At 41.3% G+C, this 22226-nt stretch overlaps 1 long non-coding RNA gene across 10 annotated transcripts in view; it reads left to right on the top strand.

Annotated features, from left to right (window-relative positions):
* Positions 1 to 22226, top strand: part of LOC127494001 (uncharacterized) — a 184676-nt gene that overhangs the window by 58439 nt on the left and 104011 nt on the right. For all 10 annotated transcript variants that reach the window (XR_011387744.1, XR_011387738.1, XR_011387746.1 and 7 more), the window contains one exon: positions 15934 to 16045. This is a non-coding gene — a long non-coding RNA (uncharacterized lncRNA). The remainder of the gene's footprint in view (positions 1 to 15933; positions 16046 to 22226) is intronic.

The raw sequence follows: 22226 nt of genomic DNA, 5'->3' as shown, positions 1-22226 counted from the left end.
CAGCAAATCATGGGTCTTCAGCCAGTATGGATCTTTTAATTGGAGATTTTGGCCATTTACATTCAAAATTATTATGGATAACTAAAGATTTGGTCCTACCATTTTTCCATACATATTCCTATTGTTTGCTTTAAATTCCCTTTGTACTTTAACCAGTAGATTTTCTGCTTTCACATTCTTTCATAATTACAACTGTCATTTTCTGTTTCTCTGTGTGGTGCATTCTTAAGAATCATTTGTAAGGCTGGACAAGTGGTGACTAATTCTTTAAATTTCAGTTTGTTTTGGAAGGTCTTTATCTGATCTGGATATGGGATACAGGCATCCCAACCAGTATCTTAACCACTAAGCTAAATTCCCACATTTCCAATTCTTAATAAGGTCTCTGATAATGCTCATATTACCACATTTCATTTGTTTAGTTGATCAGTTTTCTTTATTATGGTGTGGGCTTCTCAGTGTCTCTTGAAACTCCCCTCCCCTTTCTGACACAAATTAGTGTAAATGACATTTCTGTTACTTGCACATATGTGTTACTTGTCACATATGTGTTATTTTCCTGATCAGAGAGCTTGCCTTTATATCAAAAGATGCTTTCTCCATTCCAATGTAACATGCTTTATGTTTAGTTTTGGGAATACAAAAATATTTTCATATTAGCAGTAAACATTAGCCCTTATATTTCACAGGTTATTAGTTTATCACATTAAACTGGATCGCACAATTTTCAAATGAAAACATTGCATAAACATTTTACATAATATGTGTAAATTGGGAAAGGCATATAAAAACACTTAGTACAAAGCTAAATTGTTTATACTGTTAACCTAATAATTTTATTCCTAAGAATTTCCTTCAAAAGGATAACAGAAGGAAATATCCATAAGCAAGAAGTAGCTTAAGCTACTTCATTCATAAGACTAAATAAGGGGAAACATCTAAATTAAGAGATTAATTTAACAAATTATTCCAGTTTATCAGGATGGCATAGTATATAGCCATTATGTTAACTGAGGAAAATTATATAAAATAGTGTGATCTGTTTATGACATAATAAGTGAAATATCAGAATACAAAATAGTACCTACATGGATATCCAAACTATGTATATATGATCACTTCCCATAGACATCCACTCTCTCTATATATAATTCACACAAACACATACAGCTATTTTCTTTTTGTGTATTTTAGAGAATGCTTTATTTTGAATCTACTTGTAATTTTATTGGGGCAGATAGGAGACATTCATCATCTTTGAGTAAAATTACTCTTCAATGAGCCCTTTATATATACAAAGCCAAAATCCTATTCTGTAATCAAGAAGGTTGGGGACAGGCATTCATCTGGTGGTAACGATGCCTGCCTCCCATGTTGGAGTGCTTGGGTTCACACCTCAGCTCTGCTTCCAATTCTAGCTTTCTGCTGAAATAAGTCCTAGGAGATAGGATGTGATGGCTCAAGCAGCTGAGTTGCTGCCATCCACATAGGAGACCTGGATTGAGTTCCTGGCTCCTCTTTGCAGCCTAGTACAGCCTTGGCCCAGCTTTGGCTGTTGGGAAAACTTGAGGAGTGAATCAGCAGATGGGAGCTCTGTCTGTCTCTCCACCTTGAAAAAAAATGAAAAAGAAGCTTGAAGATCACATACTAAACATATCTGAATAAAATGATCAAAGGCTGGATTTTCCGTGGGCAGAATTGCCTGTCTAAAATATGGTGATGATGCTGCCTATGGGTGAGAATATGGTAGGTGAATCCTTCTTTCAGTGAGGAAAAGGGGGGTTGGGGAGTATACTCTGGGGAGGGGAGGCTCATGGTCATAGGTGGTCTGGGGAAGGTCAGGAAGAGGGAAACACTGTGGAGGGGCACAGATGATGGACAAATCTCCAGGTGCAGTGACGATTAATATGCAGTACTGAATATTTCTTTTTCTCACATTATAATTATTCCTGTTAGTTCTTAGTTAGCTAACTTAGTTAACTACCTTAGTTAGTTAGTTAGCCTTCAGTAAATTGTCTTAAATACTTATCCAGGTATTTGCTTATTTTTGGAAATTAAAGCAGGGGTTGCAACTCTCCTTGGATATAAAAAGAGCGTGGCTTGCATGGAGAAGTGATAAGAAAATGAGCAATGATGACCCAAGGAGAAGTCCCTGGTGGCATAGTTCAGGATGAGTTAATTTGTGGATTACATAAGCATCCCATTGGTATGATAGACTCTGTTTCTGCTTGCCATTTTTTTCCCCTCTATCTTTTTTCTATGGAGTAATTTTAGTCTCCTACTCTGCTATACTTAGGGGAGGCCATTTACTTGCTGTGGAAAATGAAAAACATTTCATTTCTGGGCTGAAATATTAAGGACCAGTGCTTTGCTGTTCAGGTCTCTCTCCCTCACTCTTGACCTGAGAAGATGCCAGATAGATGCTGCTCCATCAATCTGGCTCCTAAAGTGAAGATTAGGGATGAAGGTAGGGGTCAAAGCCAAGACCAAATTTCATTTGACATGCTTTGTGGCTTTCATGGTTAACTTTATGTGTCAACTTGATTGGATCCTGGAGTGCACAGGTATTTGGCTGTACTTTATTTTTGGGTGTATGTATCTGTGAGAGTCTTTCTGCATGAGATTAGTATTTTTAGCCAGTGGGTTCAGTAGATTTCTCTGTCCAACTGAATGAGCATCATCTAATCCATTGAAGGCCTGAATAGAACAAAATGTATGGAGAGAGAATTTACCCCTTTTGCCTGAGTATTTGAGCTTCTTCTGCGTCTCCCACGTGGGTGCATTGATCTCTTGCCTTCAGACTGAGACTGGCACTATTAGCTCCCCAAGTCCTCAGGCCTTTGGACTTGGACTTAACTACAATGCCAACATTCCTAGATCTCCAGAGCACAGATGGGACTTCTCAGCCTCCATAACCCAGTCAACCAATTTCTCATAATAAACTTCTATCTCTCTCTTTTATATATAAGATACATATATATAAATATGTATAATTATTTATATATATATATATATATATATATATATATATATATTTCTGTTGGTTCTGTTTCTCCAGAACACCCTTAGGAAAGTAGTAACCCTTTGTGGTTGTAAGCAATAGAGATTTGGGGGTTATTTAATACTGGAGCATAAACTGGCCTGTCCTGATTTATACAATGGAGATTTTTCACAAACCCAAAGGAAGTAGAAAATGGGACACTGAACCTCCCATTGCCATCCATAAGAGGGGTTTTCTGCAGACTGAAGTCTATGAGGCTTCTGGGTTTCTCCTTGACTTACATTTGCAATTGGACTTTTATGTTACTGCCAAGTAATCTGATGACATTCCTCTGAAATATTTTTCTCTCCATATGAATGATATATTTGTTCACTCTCTCACGCTATCACCCAATCTCAACTTTTATCTCTAAAGTTCCCCATAATTTTCCAATGTTAACTATGTATGAGATATTTACCCGGGCTAATTCACTGAGTATGTTGAATGAACTTTGACTTATACACAGTTGTCAAAAAAAAAAAAAAAAAAAAAAAAAAAAAGGCTGGTGCCGCGGCTCACTAGGCTAATCCTCCGCCTGTGGTGCTGGCACCCCGGGTTCTAGTCCCGGTCAGGGTGCTGGTTCTGTCCCAGTTACTCCTCTTCCAGTCCAGCTCTCTGCTGTGGCCCGAGAGTGCAGTGGAGGATGGCCCAAGTGCTTGGGCCCTGCACCCCATGGGAGACCAGGAGAAGCACTTGGCTCCAGGCTTTGGATCAGCACGGCATGCTGGCCGTAGCGGCCATTGGGGGATGAACCAACGGAAAAAGGAAGACCTTTCTCTCTGTCTCTCTCTCACTGTCCACTCTGCCTGTAAGAAAAAAAAAAAAAAAGAAAAGAAAAAGAAAAACAGTATTTGAGAAAGTCTGTATCTTAACTGTGCCTCCAATTTTTATCTTAAGAAGCCAACCTGAAAATCATGCTTTTAAATGAAAGAATTTGATTTTAGGCTGTAAATTGAAAAGACATGAAAAACAAAAGCAGGGACGCAGATTAATTAGAAAGGCCTCATTAGTTTCCAATGATGAAGGTGTTGATAGGAATGACCCACTGACAACCAAGGGGTTGCTGCAATGAGATGGGCGCCTGAAGCCTCACTTGACAGGCAGCTTCTGTAAACACTTTATCTCTCACTGTTCGGTCACTTGGTAAATGCAAGTAGAGGAACCAGAGCAATTACCCAGATAATTAAAGAAAAACAAACCTGTATGTGGCAGGTGACTTGAAGAGCCGCCTCTAAATTTTCTAGGCAACCATTTTATTCTTTGCTTCCCCTAGTGTCAGCAGGCATCAGCTCTGGCTCACAAGAGATACTTTAACAATTAAAATGCTCTCAGCTGGTACACTTCACTTCCTAGGAACTCCCTTACTCATCAATCTAGATGCTGAAATAGCTCTGTCAGATATCAGAGCTGTGCTGTTCCTGCTGATTCATGGCAAAATCCCGACACCGTCGTGGAGATGTTAGACTGTGCAATGTTAGAAAGTTCTAGCTGCTCATTTTGGCCTTGTGATTCTTGGTTCTGATGAGCACTGCGCCACTGCACCCTCACGGGTTGGGTGAATCAAATTCCAGTGGTGGTGGAGGCCAGGGAAGAATATTTTCTGTGCCAGTCCTGTATGAGGCAGTAGTTGCAACTTACCTCTAAAAAATTTCTACACGAGGGTACTTAAAACGTTCATGGACAAATGCAGGAATTAAAAGTGTGAATTTATTATTGCAAAGGATTTTTTAAAATCCATAGTGTTTTTAATGATATGTATTTTCCATGTATTAAGCAAAGAAAAACTTTTACAGTAAAATAAACTCTTTTATTTAAAAATGAGAGAGAGAGAAAGAGACACAGAGAGAGAGAGAGAGAAATATGAGTGAACTCCCATGTGCTGGTTCACTTCCCAAGGGGGTGAAGACCAAAACCAGGAGCTCAGAACTCATCCAGGCTTCCCACATGTGTGGCAGGGACCGAATTACTAAACCATCACTGCTACTTCCCAAGGTCTGTATTTGCAGGAAGATTTAGTCAGGAACCACAGCTGAGAGTTGAATTCCATATCTTTTTTTAAGATTTATTTATTTGAAAGGTAGAGTTACAGAGAAAGAGGGAGAGACAGAGAGAAAGAGGAAGATCTTCCATCTATTGGTTCACTCCACAGATGGCTGCAAAATCCAGGAGTGGGCCAGGCCAAGTAGGAGCTAGGAACTCCATCCAGGTCTCCCATGTGGGTGGCTGTGGTCCAAGCATTTATTGCCATCTTTCCTCCCCAGGTGAATTAACAGGGAGCCGGATTAGAAGTGGAGCAGCTGGGACTCAAACTAGTGCTCATATGGGATGCCAGCATTGGAGGTCATGACTCAACCCATTGTACCACGATGCCGACCAGTACATGGGCATCTTAAGTGGTGTCTTAACCCTTAGGCAAATTACCAGACCCTAATCTCATATTTTAATTCTAGTTTCCTCTACTTTTGAAGTACCCTTATAAGGCAGATTCTACTGCCAACACTTTGCATCAAGGCCCACAAAGCTGATGAGTGAGAAAACTAGAGTTCCTACTCAGCTCCATTTAATGTCCATGATTTTCCCACTATTCCTATATATAGGTGCTCCACTACAGATTACCTATACTTTTTCAAAATCTCAATGACTTTTTTCTATCATTAGCTGAATTGGAAGCTGTATATTAAATCAGTGTTTTTCAAACCTAATCTTGCATTAGAATCACTGGTAAGGCTTGTCAGAACAAATGGCTGGCCCCACACCTAGATTATCTCACTTAGTAGGTCTGAGTGCTACTTAAGACTTTTACATTTCTTGGCCGGTGCCATGACTCAATAGGCTAATCCTCCACCTAGCGGCACCGGCACACCGGGTTCTAGTCCTGGTTGGGGCGCCGGATTCTTTCCCGGTTGCCCCTCTTCCAGGCCAGCTCTCTGCTGTGGCCCGGGAAGGCAGTGGAGGATGGCCCAAGTGCTTGGGCCCTGCACCCCATGGGAGACCAGGAGAAGCACCTGGCTCCTGTCTTCGCAGTGCGCCGGCTGCAGTGCGCCAGCCGTGGCGGCCATTGGAGGGTGAACCAACGGCAAAAAGGAAGACCTTTCTCTCTGTCTCTCTCTCTCACTATCCACTCTGTCAAAAAAAAAAAAAAAAGACTTTTACATTTCTAAAAATTTCTCAAATGATGTTGACTCTGGGACCCAAACCTACACAGAGCATTGCTAGTGCATGGGAATGAACTCAGAAAGCTGAATTGAATATAAAATTCAGCCTTGATGGGAGTGAGATCAGTTATCTGCCAAGTAACCAAAGAAAGAATCATTGAGATTGGTAAATCCTGATTAATAATAAAACCAACATATCTAAAGGGAAGATGTTTACCATTTGTGAAAGGTCAGAATAGAAACATTAAATAATGTAGCTAACATCACCACCTATTGGAAAAATTGGGGGACAGCGTTGTAGCACAGTGGTTAAGCTGCCACCTGTGAAGCTAGCATCACATATGGGTGCAAGTTCGAGTCCTGGCTGCTCCACTTTTACGATACAGCTTCCTGCTAATGCTCATGGGAAAGCAGCAGAAGATGACCCAAGTCCTTGGGTCCCTGTGCCCACCTGGGACTCTGATGGAATTCCAGGTTCCTGGCTTCAGCCTGGCTCAGTCCTGGCTGTTGTGGCAATTTAGGCAATGAACCAGGAGCTGAAGACCTTTCCTTTTTGTGTCTCCCTGTCTCTCTGTAACTTTGCCTTTCAAATAAATAAATACTTTTTTTTTTAACTTATTTATTTTTTCCTAAAGAAACCTTTTATTTAAGGAATACAAACTTCATGCATTTCTTAAGTACAACTTTAGGAATAGAAGTGATTCTTCTGCCCATATCTGCCCTCCCACCAATACTTCCACCTCTCCTCCTCCTCTCTCTCCCATTCCCAGTGCCCTTCCCCACTAAGATACGTTTTCAATTAACTTTATACAAAGAAAAACAACTATATATTAAGGAAAGAGTTCAATAATTTGCACACCCACATACACACATGCAAAACTGTTCAACAGTTGAGACAAGGGCTGTTCAAAGTCACTGCATCTCAAAGTTAATTTCACTTTTTTAGAAACTTAATTAATTTTAAGGAATCACCCAAGAATGATACATCTTTTGCAAACACTTAGACATAACTATAACTTATGAGACATAAGAATATCCTCCACTTAATACATTAAAAGAAAGTAAGTCCTTAAGAACAAGTTTTTTTTTTTTTTTTTTTGACAGGCAGTTAGACAGTGAGAGAGAAAGACAGAGACAGGTCTTCCTTTTTCTGTTGGTTCACCCCCTAAGTGTCCGCTAAGGCCGGCACGCTGCGCTGATCCGAAGCCAGGAGCCAGGTGCCTCCTCCTGGTCTCCCATGTGGGTGCAGGGCCCAAGGACTTGGGCCATCCTCCACTGTACTCCCGGGCCACAGCAGAGAGCTGGACTGGAGGAGGAGCAACCGGGACAGAATCCAGCGCCCCAACCAGGACCAGAACTGGGGGTGCCAGCACCACAGGCAGAGGATTAGCCTATTGAGCCGTGGCGCCGGCCTAGAACAAGTTTTGTCATTAATTAAGGAAGCATCTGAAAACAAGCAATGGAGTTGGATACTTAGGCATAACTAAAACTTAGGAGACATAAGAATATCCTCCACTTAATACACTAAAATGAAATAAATCTTTGAGAATAAGTTTTACTGTTAACTCTCATAATACAACACTTTGAGGAAAGAGGTCCTGCATAGGTAGGTATTGCACAGTGACTCCTGTTGTTAATTTAACAATTAACACTCTTATATATGACATCAGTGATCACCCGAGGCTCTTGACATTAGCTGACTAGGCTATGGAAGCCTTTTGAATCCACGAACTCTGTCAGCATTTAGACAAGGCCATCAACAAGGTGGAAGTTCTCTCCTCCCTTCAGAGAAAAGTGCATCCTTCTTTGATGACCACTTCTTTCCACCGGGGTCTCACCCACAGAGATCCTTCATGTAGGACACTTTTTGCCACAGTGTATTGGCTTTCCATGCCTGAAATGCTCTCATGGGCTTTTAAGCTAGACCAGAATGCCTTAGGGCTGATTCTGGAGTCAGAGTGCTACCAAAAGCAATTATCATTCTATAAGTCAGCTGTATGGTCTGCTTCCCATGTTGAAGCATTCACTCCTTTTTAATTCTGTCTATTATTATTATTAGACACGTGAACCTATCTATATGATCACTTTTTTAAAAAAAGATTTTTATTTATTTATTTGACAGGTAGAGTTACAGTGTGAGAGAGAGACAGAGAAAAAGGTCTTCCTTCCATTGGTTCACACCCCAAATGGCTGCTACAGTCAGCACTCGGCGCCGATCCAAAGCCAGGAGCCAGGTGCTTCCTCCTAGTCTCCCACGTGGGTACAGGTGCCCAAGCACCTGGGCCATTCTCCACTGCCCTCCTGGGCCACAGCAGAGAGTTGGACTGGAAAAGGAGCAACTGGGACTAGAACCTGGCACCCATATGGGATACTGGTGCCTCAGGTGGAGGATTAACCAAGTAAGCCATGGTGCTGGCCCCTGTATGATCACTTTAATACTTAAAATGCTATTTTTACCACCCAGCATAAGGGGGTTTGGGGTCCCATAGCAAGTTTTTAAATTGTACCCTTAGAAGTAAGTCTGTTAGGAATGTATGCAGAACTATATAACTTTGCAGTTGCAAATTTCTTATACTTCATAAATACTACTTTAGGAACATGGTGATTCTTCCCACCCTCCCACCCATACTTCCACCTCTCCTCCTTCTTCTCTTCCCACTCTTATTTTTTACTAAGATCTATTTTCAATTAACTTTATACACATATGATTAACTCTGTGTTAAGTAAAGAGTTCAACAAATAATATGAAAAAAAAGAAAACTGTTCCTCAACAGTCAAGAGAAAGGCTGTTCAAGTCGTTGCTTCTTTAAGTTTCAATTTTACTTCTACATATTTCCTTTTAGGTGCTCTATTAACTATCACAGGTCAGTGAGGACAGATGGTATTTGTCACTTTGGGGCTGACTTACTTCACTAAGTATGATGTTTTCCTTTTTTTTTTAACTCATCTATTTTGTTGCAAATGACTGGATTTCATTTTTTTTCACTATATAGTATTCCATGGTGTACACATCCCATAATTTCTTTATCCAGTCTTCTTTTGATGGGCATTTGGGTTGATTCCATGTCTTAGCTATTGCAAATTGAGCTACAATAAACTTGGAGAGTACAGATAACTCTTTAAGATTCTGATTTCATTTTCCTTGGGTAAATTTCCAGGAGTGGGATGGCTAGGTCATGTGGTAGGTCTATATTCTGAGGTATCTCCATATTGTCTTTCACAGTGGCCACACCAGTTTACATAATGACCAACAGTGGATAGGTTACCTTTTTCCCCACATCTTCCCCCAAATTTGTTGTTTTTTCTATATGAACGCTTTTCTAACTGCAGTGAGGTGAAACCTCATCATGGTTTTGATTTGCATTTCTCTAATGGCTAGTGATCTTGAGCATTTTTTCATGTGTCTGTTGGCCATTTGGATTTCCTCTTTTGAAAAATGTCTGTTCAAATCCCTTGCCCATTTCTTCACTGGGTTGTTTATTTTGTTGTTGTTGAGTTTCTTGATCTCTTTATATGTTCTGGTTTTAATCCTTTATCAGTTGTATAGTTTGCAAATAATTTTTCCCATCCTGTCAGTTGCCTCTTCACTTTCCTGAGTGTTTCTATTGCAGTACAGAAGCTTTGCAATTTGATGTATTCCCGTTTGTTAATTTTGGCTTTGATTTCCTGTGCCTCTGGGGTCTTTTCCAAGAACTCTTTGCCTTTGCCAATGTCTTGCAGGGTTTCCCCAATGTTCTCCAATAAATTGATGGTATTGGGTTGTAGATTTAGGTATTTAATCCATTTTGAGTGGATTTTTGTGTGAAGTATAAGGTAGGAATCTTGTTCCATACTTCTGCATATGGAGATCCAGTTTTCCCAGCACCATTTGTTGAAGGCACTAACCTTATGCAAGGGTTGATTTAGGCTCCTTTGTCAAAGACATGTTGGTTATAGATGCTTGGATTGATTTCTTCAAAAAAGAAGGAAGAAGTGATGGAATTGTTAATTTCTATTTTTTTCCTCAAATTTTCTGGACACTAAGCAACTCTGTGAGTGTTGATTTCTTTATTTTGACTTATCTGAAATATTTATTTTGTTTTGATATTTCAGACATCTGAGTTGGTCTAGAGTATAAGTATTTTTTACCACTTTGTTAAATCCCTTTGGATGCCATTCAGATTGACTTCTGCATGATGATGGCCCTGGTGGAGTGTAAAAGAATATCACCCACTATAAAACAATACCTAGTGTTGTTCCTCACACCTGATTTGTGTGTCCCTGGAAACCACTACACTTGCACTAAACTGTCAAACCTGAGGAACACTCTCTAGGACCTGTTACAGTTGTGATTTGTGAAAGGTTTGCCTCAGTTGTGCATCAACCCACTCAAGAAATTAAGTTCTTTAAATGAAAATAATAGAAGATGGCTAACAAATCCATAAGCTATCGAGATGTATATCTTCCTCTCAGTTTCATGAGATGAAATGATTTGAGGGTTTGAATTACAAAGTAGGAATCTTTATACAGTTATTTAGGCACTTACTACTGTCCCCTCTTGTTAGAAACAGGACAGCCAGAATGTCAGATACTCCCCAGTTTCTCGTTGGCTCTTACACCCTCAATGAAGAGCCTCCCAAAGGGCTCTCATTCCTCAGGGCTCTTGGGAAGCCCGTCTGCAAGACTCAGTGGATAGATGTGTGTGTTTGTGAGAAGCCAAGGTGTCTTGGCTTGAACTGTTTGATCTATAAGAGAGGGTATGCTACCGGGGGTACAGAGCACGAAAGAGGCTCTGCAAAAGCCCCAAGAATGCTGTGTATCTCATAACCCTCTCATCACAGTGGATGGCAGCCCTTGTCCTTGTGTCCGCTCTTCCCTATGACCAGCATACTTTCTAAGAACAGGCCCATATTTTGGCTATGTGACCCCACTTAATGCGTCTGGGCCCTTGTTTCCTTTATGAGATAGTTACAAAGATTATGGGCAGAGCTATAGATAGAGCTGAGAGTGATAATTCTCAGCCTTTTCTGAGTGCCTCAGTCAGGTCAGGCTGTTATAACAAAGTACTGTAGATGGAACGTCTTACATCCAACAAAATTTCTCACAGTTCTGGAGGTTGGAAGTTCCAGGTCAGGATGCTGACAGTTCTGGTGAGGACCCTCCTCTGGCTGGACATAGTTGCCTTCTTATTGTGTCCTCATGTAAAAGAGTAGAGAGAGCTGTCTAGGTCTGCTTTTTTTTTTAAATTTATTTAAATTTATTTATTTGAGAGGTAGAGTTACAGACAGTGAGAGGGAGAGACAGAGAGAAAGGTCTTCCGTCCGCTGGTTCACTCCCTAAATGGCCGCAACAGCCGGTGCTGCACCAATCTGAAGCCAAGAACCAGGAGCTTCATCCCGGTCTCCCACATGGGTGCAGGGGCCCAAGGACTTGGGCCATCTTCTAATGGGTCTGCTTTCTAATGGCACTCATCTCAACATGAGAGTTCCAACCTCATTACATAATACCTTCCAATGCCCTCATCTCCAAATACTGTCATGTTGAGGTGTCAGCATACAAATTTTGGGGGCACACAAGCGTTGAGTGAGCCAAAGCAAGTACCTTGTCACTGCCTGATAGTGGGGGTCTGGGCCACACTCTGATTCATGTCACCACCCAAGTGAATAGAGGTGAGGAGGATGGAGAGATTTGACAATGGGGAAGCTCTCCCCTCTTGCTTATTTTGTGATTCAGTCATCACTCTTTCTAAACTTGCTATAATGCGGTACCAAATTTTATTAAATTGTTGGGAAAAGCTGTGAAAGAAAAGTTTCAACCTATTTGCTTAATTTTACTTCTCCTGAAGTCTGAGGAAAGTACATCGTGGAATTTAAATCCTCTGCAGCTGTCACTTTCTAGACTCTCCTGGTTTGTCATTGTGCTTTCGTGACCTCAGGGCCACATCCCCTGCTGCAGAGGGCAGTTCTCCCAATTTCTGCCCGGGAGACATTTGTTCATTTTTTTTTTCTGAGGTGGGAAAATTCTACCTCCTTCCCACAGAGTTTCATACATTTTTAAAATCTATTTGTGAATATTAAAAGATCAGGCAAGTTTAAAATACAGTCAGCTCTTCTTATCCACAGGCTCCACATCAGATTAAAATTATTTTAAACACTGGCTTCTATTCTGAACATGTACAGACATTTTTGTCATCATCACTCCCTAAACAATACAGGGTAATAACTATTTATATAGCATTTGTATTATATTAGGCATTATAAATAATCTGCAGATGATTTAAAAATAGAGGAGGATATGCATAGGTTACATACAAAGCCCATGGCGTTTTATGCAAGAGATTTCAGTATCTGCAGGGGTCCTGGAACCAATTCTCTGAGGATATTGAAGGATGACTCTATCCTCTTCAGTTCCAATATAATTTCTCCTTGAGTGGGAAGAGGGGTGTAATGAGGTGGATCCCTCATTCATAGCCATTTCTTGACTACTCCCTTGTAGGGTGAGATGGACCATGTGTGAATGCTTAGCGATCGTGGACTTTCCAGGCTAGTTCTTTCTTGGGATACATCTAAGATTCTTTCTGAGTCGTTCATGGTAAGGAAAGGGCCTCTTCCCAAGTTTCTGCCCAAGTGTCTAACAGGGGTATCATTTAGCTCAACTTCTTTGAATTACCCTAACTATTGTCACCAGTTACACACCTTGCTGTTGGTGAAGTCTCCCACCCTGGAGATGACCCTCTTTTTTGGGGGTACAATAAGACAGCTGAAGTCCAGTTGTCTTCTGCTGTGTCCAGCATAGCTATGGGGGACTTGGATTCCTGTACACCAAGTAGCAGGAGGGTTGGCTTGCCTACTTCTGGCCTCTCTCTCTACCTCGTAGGTCCTGTCTTCTCAGAGAGGCAGAGGAAATAGGCAAGTCAGCATGTGTGCTCTGTAAGTGGATGTTCCATGGCATCTGGATAGCTTTTCTTGCTGTCAATACCCCAAAGTCTGAGCACTCCCCTTTCTCTTTTGCTTGTGGAAAATATCAAAACTCTTCACTTTCCTCTGATGACTCATGACAAACAATCTCTTCTCTCTTCTCCTTCCTGGTATTATGTTTATATGGGATAGAGGGCACGAGAAACACCTGGGGATGGTTAAAACAATGAAGCTATTTAAGTCCAACCTATTAAAATGTCTTGCAGGAGTCTACAGCTTCTAGCTGTTGGCTGTTCTCTTTAGAATGTAAAGTTCTTGAAGTGTTCTTACCGTTTGTTTTAGGTCTTTCTTATCAGTTATGAGACAACAGAAACAGTACCATCAACATCCTACACTCCATGGCATGTAGGACAAGAGATCCCTATCAGTCACCCTACTCTTTCTTTGAAGAATTAAGCCAAAAGCTTCTAGCATTGAAGTTGTGGAACATCTGTAAAGCAAGCTTGAGCATTCTGCCAAGAGACGGTTTCTCAAGAAAAGCCTGCAGGTTGAACAAAGGCCTGTGGACCTGAGTGTGGACCTGGTCCATGTCACAGATACTATGGTCCTCTAGTGGACATATTTCAAAACTACAGTGGGGAAACAAAAAAGCACAAAAATAGGAGAGAAATTCCCTTATTACAGAACCAGCCATGATATTTTGGTTTATAATGGATTTTTCCTTAAATAGAAGTAACTTGGGAAAAATTCATATCCCACTTTTGTCAGTAAGAGTTTTATGTGCAAAAACTCCATAATTTATTGGATTTCTAACATTAAAAAAGTATATTAAAATTGCCTTTATATTATTTGACCATTTTAGTAAACAATTTACCATACTTGTGTGGCAAATGTGAATTTCTAAAAGCTTTTTCCAGATAGAAAGTGTGAACTCACCATCACAGAAACAGGCTTACCTATTGTGAAACATTCAAGTGGTAAAAACAGGAACGTTAAATATTCCTTCAGTTTTTTTAAATCTTTTTTTTATTTGATAGGTAGAGTCATAGACAGTGAGAGAGAGAGAGAGAGAGAGAGAGAGAGAGAAAGGTCTTCCTTCCGTTGGTTCACTTCCCAAATGGCCGCTACAGCTGGCACTGCGCTGATCCAAAGCCTGGAGCCAGGTGCTTCTCCTGGTCTCCCATGGGGTGCAGGGCCCAAGCACTTGGGCCATCCTCCACTGCCCTCCTGGGCCACAGCAGAGAGCTGGACTGGAAGAGGAGCCACTGGGACTAGAACCAGTGCCCATATGGGATGCCAGCACCTCAGGCAGCGGATTAACCAAGTAAGCCATGGTGCCGGCCCCAGTTTTTTTTTTAAATCTGAAGATGTTATCTGGCAAGGTGCAGGGGCAAATTACTGTAGGAAGTGGTAGAGATAGTGCTTCTGCTCTGCACACCCACCCAGAAACAGCCATGGAGACTCAATGACCATGACCTTTTGATGGGGTCATGGGAGTAATCCTCACATTATCAGGGGGGCTGGCAGATCTCTTACTCAAGTCACAGAGTTAGCATTCTTCTTTTCCCTCTCCATCCTCTTCTCTGCCATGGGTGGTCATGCTGCTCTCTGAGGGGCTCTGACTGCTTCATTGACATAATCCCTTCTGTCTCCTCCAAAATTTATACTGAATTTTATTCCCTAATGCAACTGTATTAAGACATGGGGTCTTCAGGAGATAATTAGGCCTTGAGGGCTCTGCACTCATGGATGGAGTTAGAGCTCTAGTTAAAGGCCTTGATGTGGAGTTCACCCTGGCCATTCCCTCTTGTCCTACTGCCTTCCACCAGGTGGGGATACAGCAAGAGATACCATCCTGTAAGCAAAGAGTTGGGAACCTTACCACATATTGAATCAGCTGATATCTTGAACTTGGAATTCCCAGCTTCCAGAACTGCAAGAAATGCATTTATATTATTCATAGATTACCTGGTCTGTAGTAGTTTTTCTTAACAGCACAAAAGGATGAAAGAACTTTGTGGCAAAATGCCGCATGGATCCTTCCTCCAGTCTACCTAGGCGACTGGTGTGGATCTATGGTTTCACGACTCAGAGCTCCCTGTGGCTCTTCCTTATCAGGAAAAGTGGCCTTCGTCTCTTCAAGGCACCCCTTTTTTGATTCCCTCTTTCAGATTATTGTGCCTTCCCCTAATTTAGCTAAAGTTGATACAAATTAAACAGTGCATGGAAAAATACCACAAAACTATCTCTTAAATAATTTACTTTTGGAAACCACCAGTTAGAGGGTATTTCGCCTCTCTTGGGAGAGTGGGTTCTGTTCAAAATGCATATTTAATAGCCAGTTGTCTTGGACATCATGACAGAATTGGAAACAGACCAACTAGTAAAGCCAAACTATTGCCTATTATCTGAATATCTTCTGGGGCAGTGGTTCCAAACAGGCACACCTTTGGGTCACAATGCAATAGATTAGTTTTATGTGGTTCACAGAGTGATTTTGCAATATGTCTTGCGGTACCTTTAGGTGAAGCATGTGATATCTTGTTCCCACTCTCCTCTCCTGCCTTTGGTTTTAGAATTGGCGGGATTTTTCATTTATGTAATGCTGAATTCCCAAAAATGATCTGCCTGTCTCAGGTCATTTTCCAACCTTTCTTTGTGGACTGACCTCTGTTCAAGATTTCTTAACTCTAATCTGTTTCTTAACACATCCTCACACTTGTTTCCACTTGTATAGGCCCTCATATAAGCGGAATTATATTACGCCTCCCATGGATGCTGGGCCTGTATTTCCATAGATATAGGCACCCTACTCTGAGCCTGAATTATGCTTTCTTTGCAGCTACACATTAAATAATAATCAATCTGTGAATGGGAGAGATGAATATACAAACAATGGCCAGACCATATATATCAACAGAACTCTGACCCACAACCTGCACCAACCTGCTCAGGTAAGCAACTTTATTTCCACTCATCAGTCCAGGAAGCCAGCCTGCTATGAAGTAGACTGATAGGAAGTCAGATTGCTATCTCTGGTGGCAGTCCAGGAAGTCAGTGCTAATTCTGTAATAATTGGTCTCACATGGCTATGGCAGTATTGATAACTAATGGCTTCTATAATTTTTTGTCTTGACTTCCAAATAAGGACCAATCAGAGAATGCCAAATATGCAGTTGCATGCCCAACTTCAAGTTAGCCTGCCTATAGCTTCCACATGTCAATGGCCTTTAATTATGGCATACCTGAAGCCTTCCACTGGATGAAGGTACTGCGCAAAGCTCATAAAAAATAGAATTAAAATTATAAGATTACTTTGGTGCAAACATATTTTTGAAACCCATAAATATTTTTTTCATTAAATACATTTTCTACATCTTATGAAAAAGTTTTTTACACCAAAATGTTTGTACCTTTAATATCATTTTCCTCCCAAATAAGGAACCCTAGTATAGCTTTTCTACTTTCCTGCCTACCTTTTTTTTAAACATATTTTTATTTTTTTTGCAGCCTTTTTTTTTTTTTTTTTAGCTTTTATTTATTTGACAGGTAGAGTTATAGACAGTGAGAGAGAGACAGAGAGAAAGGTCTTCCTTCCGTTGGTTCACTTCCCAAATGGCTGCTACAGCCAGCCGAAACCAGGAGCCAGGTTCTTCCTCCTAGTCTCCCAAGAGAGGGCAGGGGCCCAGGCACTTGGGCCATCCTCCACTGCCTTCCTGGGCCGCAGCAGAGAACTGGACTGGAAGAGGGGCAACCGGGACTAGAACCCGGCGCCCATATGGGATGCTGGAGCTGCAAGCCGGAGGAATAACCAAGTAAGCCATGGCGCCAGCCCCTTTTCTGCCTACTTTTTTTTTTTTTTTTTTTTTTTTTTTGACAGGCAGGCAGAGTGGACAGTGAGAGAGAGAGACAGAGAAAGGTCTTCCTTTGCCGTTGGTTCACCCTCCAATGGCCGCCGCAGCCGGCGCGCTGCGGCCGGCGCACCACGCTGATCCGATGGCAAGAGCCAGGAGCCAGGTGCTTTTCCTGGTCTCCCATGGGGTGCAGGGCCCAAGCACCTGGGCCATCCTCCACTGCACTCCCTGGCCACAGCAGAGAGCTGGCCTGGAAGAGGGGCAGCCGGGACAGAATCCGGCGCCCCGACTGGGACTAGAACCCGGTGTGCCGGCGCCGCTAGGCGGAGGATTAGCCTAGTGAGCCGCGGCGCTGGCCTCTGCCTACCTTTGAATCTCTAGCAAAATGCAAGTGATGGTGGCTGCATCCCTTATTACAACAAGCTTTGAATAAGTAGACCTTGTTTTTCTCCTTGGGTTTGTCTTTGTTTATTTCCACAGAAACAAATTCAAGTCTCACTATGTAGATCACTGTCATAACAATCCAGGCCTTAAGTAAACTGGCAAATACAGCAGAGAATGAAAATTGCCAATCTTTACTATTCTGTAAAAGTTCAAGGAGTGCTCCCTTTAGGATACTTTGAATCTCCTCCATGGGTTACTTTTCCAATTTTTTTCTGTTTCTATAGAAATCAGTAATAAAACAGCCTTCTTTAAAATGCTGAACTTTGTTACTTTCATACAGAAACTTTTGTTGAGGCTTAAGGCAGTTATTTCTGCAAAAGATGGCCTCTGGGTTTATTAATTAAAAAGAATGCAGGGAGTATTTGAAATATTATCATCTGGGTTACTTTTTCCTACATTTATAAATACTCTCCAGTCTCACCATAATTAAGATAATTTGAAAAGAGTTTGAAATATGGTGATAGCTTAAAACTTGAAAATAATTCTTTTTAACATGAATAATTATCCCACTAGTTTTATAACCTAATAAAAATCAAAGTAAAAGAAAAACTCTGGGCATTTTAATTATGTGAAATCATATGTATTCTGGGAAATTAGAAACATTACCCACACATTTCATACTTCAGAATGTTCATTCTGAAAATTTGTTCCTTGGAGATTTTCCAAAGAGAGGACCCCACTGGCCCTTCCCAGTGAATCCAGCAAATAGAAGCCTCTATAGGAGGCATGCCTGTGTTTGGATCCAAATTTAGCAACAGTTTTCTTCATATCTGAACTGAGATGCCAGGTAGAAATCTGCAGTCTTGGAACATGTTTGCTAATTTATCCCTCAAGCAATATAGACTTCTGTCATCCTTTAGACAGAGAGAGGTAGAGAAGAGAATGCCCTAGAAACTCTATTGTATACTCATATATATATATATATATATATATAAATTAAAAAAAATTCATTTGAAAGGCAGACACACTGAGAACGAAAGTGAGAGAGAGAGAGAGAGAGAGAGAAATCTCATTTGCCAGTTCACTTCCAAAATGTCCACAAAAACCAGGGCTGGGCCAGGCTGAAGCCAGGAGCTGTAGACTCAACCCAGGTCTCCCATGTGGGTGGTAGCACCCCAGCCACTCGAGCCATCCTTACTGCCTCCAAGGGTGTGCTTAACAGCAAGCTGGAATTAGGAGTGGAGCTGAGTCTTTAAACAAGACAACCTGGTATGGGATACAGGTGTCTCAAGCAGCATATTAACCACTGTGCCAAACGATGGCCCCCTCTGTTTTATTTTCTCTCTTTTCAGGGATCACATTAGCATTTGCCATAGTTTCACTTACACATGTGGACATTACTCATTGTGATTTAAATATCATAAATCCTTCAGAGAATTCTCCAAATACTATCTTTCACAGCATTTCCATTGGTTGGTGTGTTTTTAAAAAATGGACATGAAAGTGAACCCTTAGAAATTTATTAAATGCAAACCAATTTTATATTAAACTTAATTTGGAAGATGAGAATCCAAAACAATAAGATTTATTTAACACTAATTGTTATTACATGACCTATTCCTTCCTTTAGTATAATTAATTCACATTGACTGTATATCTTTTTTCAACTATTTATCTTTATTTATTTGAAACGCAGAGTGACAGAGAGAGCTGTCTTTAACTACTTGTTCACTTAACAATTGGCAGCCTTGTCTATACTCTTGAGGAACAGTGGTTTTTCAACACTACTTGTTGAATTCTTTATTTGGAGGAGGATAAGCTTGTGATTGTGAAATAAACTGAAAGTATGTCATTGTAAAAATTAAAAGAAAAAAAACAAGAAAGGAAGGAGTGGGGCGGGAAGGAGCATGGGCAGGAGGGAGCATAGGGTGGGCAGTATCACTATGCTCCTAAATCTGTATAAATGACATACATGAAGTTTGTTCATCTAATATAAGTAAAAAATTAAAATAAAAAACAAAACAATCAGCAGCAACATTCAGGTCTGGGCCAGGCTGAAGCCAGAAGCCAGGAACTCAATCTGGGTCTCTCAAGTGGGTGTAGGGGCCCAAGTTCTTAGGTCATCTTTCACTGATTTCCCAGGTGCACTAGCAGGGAACTGGATCAGAAGCTGAGTAGCTGGGTCTCAAACTGGTTCTCATATGGTATGCCAGCATTGTGGGCAGCAGCTTAACCCACTGTACCTAAGTGCCAGCCCCGATGATATATATTTTGGTTTCCTAAATTATTCCCTTTCTCTCTGTGATTGAGAGAATAGATTATACTCATCCCAGTCTAGATTTTTTTGTCTTAATTTTTTTCAACTTTTATTTAATAAATATAAATTTCCAAGGCTGGCGCTGCGGCTCACTAGGCTAATCCTCTGCCTTGCGGCGCCGGCACACCGGGTTCTAGTCCCGGTAGGGGCACCAGATTCTGTCCCGGTTGCCCCTCTTCCAGGCCAGCTCTCTGCTGTGGCCAGGGAGTGCAGTGGAGGATGGCCCAAGTGCTTGGGCCCTGCACCCCATGGGAGACCAGGAGAAGCACCTGGCTCCTGCCATCGGATCAGCGTGGTGCGCCGGCCGCAGCGGGCCAGCCGCAGCGGCCATTGGAGGGTGAACCAACGGCAAAAGGAAGACCTTTCTCTCTGTCTCTCTCTCTCTCTCTCACTGTCCACTCTGCCTGTCCAAAAAAAATATTAATTTCCAAAGTACGACTTTTGAATTATAGCGGCTTTTCCCCCCATAACCTCCCTCCCACCCACAACCATCTCATCTCTCACTTCTTCTCCCATCCCATTCTTCATCAAGATTCATTTTCAAATATCTTTATGTACAGATGATCAACTTAGTGTATATTTTTAAGAATTAAAAAGAGCTGTAGTATTCCCCTACACCTACCTACTCATTAAAGGCACGAATCTTTTCTACTTTTCTCAAGCTTTGCTGTGCACCACAGTCACTTGGAGGAATCACTTCAAGGAGGGGATGCTAGACCCCCTTCCCAGAGTTTCTGATTCTGTAGGTCTGGGATGGGCCCAAGAATTTGCCTATATAATAGCTCCCAGAGGATGCTCAAGTTGAATGTCTCAGGACCACACTTTGAGATCTGCTGCTCTTACCCTGTGTATGCAAGCGAATGGGAATTCCAGTATGTGTCTCTGTGTAGTGGCAGCAGCAGCAGGGGTGCGGTGATATTAGTAGGGGTAGGTTTGACCAGGGCAGAACCTGGGTGTAGAGAAGCTTGCAGGTGTAGATGCTGCAAGAAAGCTGCAGGATGCTTGTGAAAAAGGCACAGAGGTTCTGGAAGTACCCCAGGTCACGAAAGCATGAAGCAGAGAGGAAAGGAGAAAAATTGATGTGTTCCTGACAGCTGGATGCTTTTCCCATTAGAAGTTCTGCAAAACGAAACTCTTAGAGGCTTACAGTGCTCCATAGGGGTTGCTAAATTGCTACATCTCAGCCTCACTTTCAATACTTGGATCTGCACATTGTGCTCAATAGATTATATATTAAAACTCCATGCACTGTTGGCCTAAGCCAGGTAAATATTTGTATATCTCATTGCACATGGATACTATGTACTTATGTTTCCTTGTTCTTCTGCTCTGTCTTAAGAATCCTGAGTGGTTAAACTGCTGGCTATGAAGGAACTAGCTATGAATTTTAATCCCATTATAGTTATTCCCCTGCTTAAAGACTGGGGTGGGTGTGCACTTCAGTAGTGATTGAAGAACGCTGTTTGTTTTTCTGCCAAGCAGTGAAGAAAGCTCTTCACAGGTTGCTGAATGGCTCAAGTTATTATAAATTCTGGAACTGACACTGAAAACAGGCAAATGTCAGTTCAAGAGAATAACAGCACTCATTGATATTTGGATCAGTCTTGTGTAATATAAAATTTCAGGTGATTTAAGCTTCTGAAAGGGCTTTATGAGCCTCTGGTCTCAAGACTCAGATATTAATGGCATCCTGTTTTTTTCATTTCAACTTGATTTTAAATTTTTTTTCAAGGAAATGTTCAGACATATACAGAATTGGAGAGAATAGTACAATAAACTTGAAACTACATTACCCAGTCCCAATAATTATCAATAGCTTACCAATTGTGTTTAATCAATCTCCTATGCCAGGTTACACTAATTTAACCTATAAATATTTCAAAAAGCATCTCCGGCAGATCAAGGTTGCACAATAATATAATATATAAATCAAATGCCATTATCATACCTAATAAAGTCACTATTTTAAAAGCCATCATTCACGTCCATGTTCAAATTTCCTTGTCTCAAACATTTTTTGTATTAGTACCTTTTTTCAAATTAGCATCCAAATATGATCCTTCATTAAATTTGGTTGATATTTCCCTGAAGCCTCTATTCCCACTTATTAGAAAATATTTATTTTGAAAGATAGACAAGAGGGGGAGATAGATGGAGAGAGAGAGAGACAGGGAGAGAGAGAGAGAGAGAGAAACCTTCCGTCTATTGAGTCACTCCCCAAATGCCTGCAAAAGCTTGAGTTGGGCCAGACCAAAGCTGGGATCCAGGATCTCAATTTGAGTCTTCTACTTGTTTGACATGGATCCAAGCACTTGAACCATAATCTGCTGTCTCCCAAGTGCATGAGCAGGGAGCTAGATCAGAAGCAGAAAAGCTAGGACTCAAATTGGCATTCTGATATGGAATATGGGTGTCCCAAGCTGTAGCTTAACCCACTGTGCTGCAACACTCACCCCTCTGTTCCTACTTAACAAATTCTCTTCTCTCTTTTATTTTAAGCCATCTGTTTGTTGAAGAGGTGAGTTGCTTGCTGAATTTCCCACATCCCAGATTTGTTCAATTGTGTTTGTTTGGTATTGT

Source organism: Oryctolagus cuniculus, chromosome 4 (genome assembly GCF_964237555.1).
Source record: "Oryctolagus cuniculus chromosome 4, mOryCun1.1, whole genome shotgun sequence".
Classification (NCBI taxonomy): Eukaryota; Metazoa; Chordata; class Mammalia; order Lagomorpha; family Leporidae; genus Oryctolagus; species Oryctolagus cuniculus.
The sequence above is the reverse complement of the archived record's forward strand: the minus strand, read 5'-3'. Positions and strand labels throughout refer to the sequence as shown.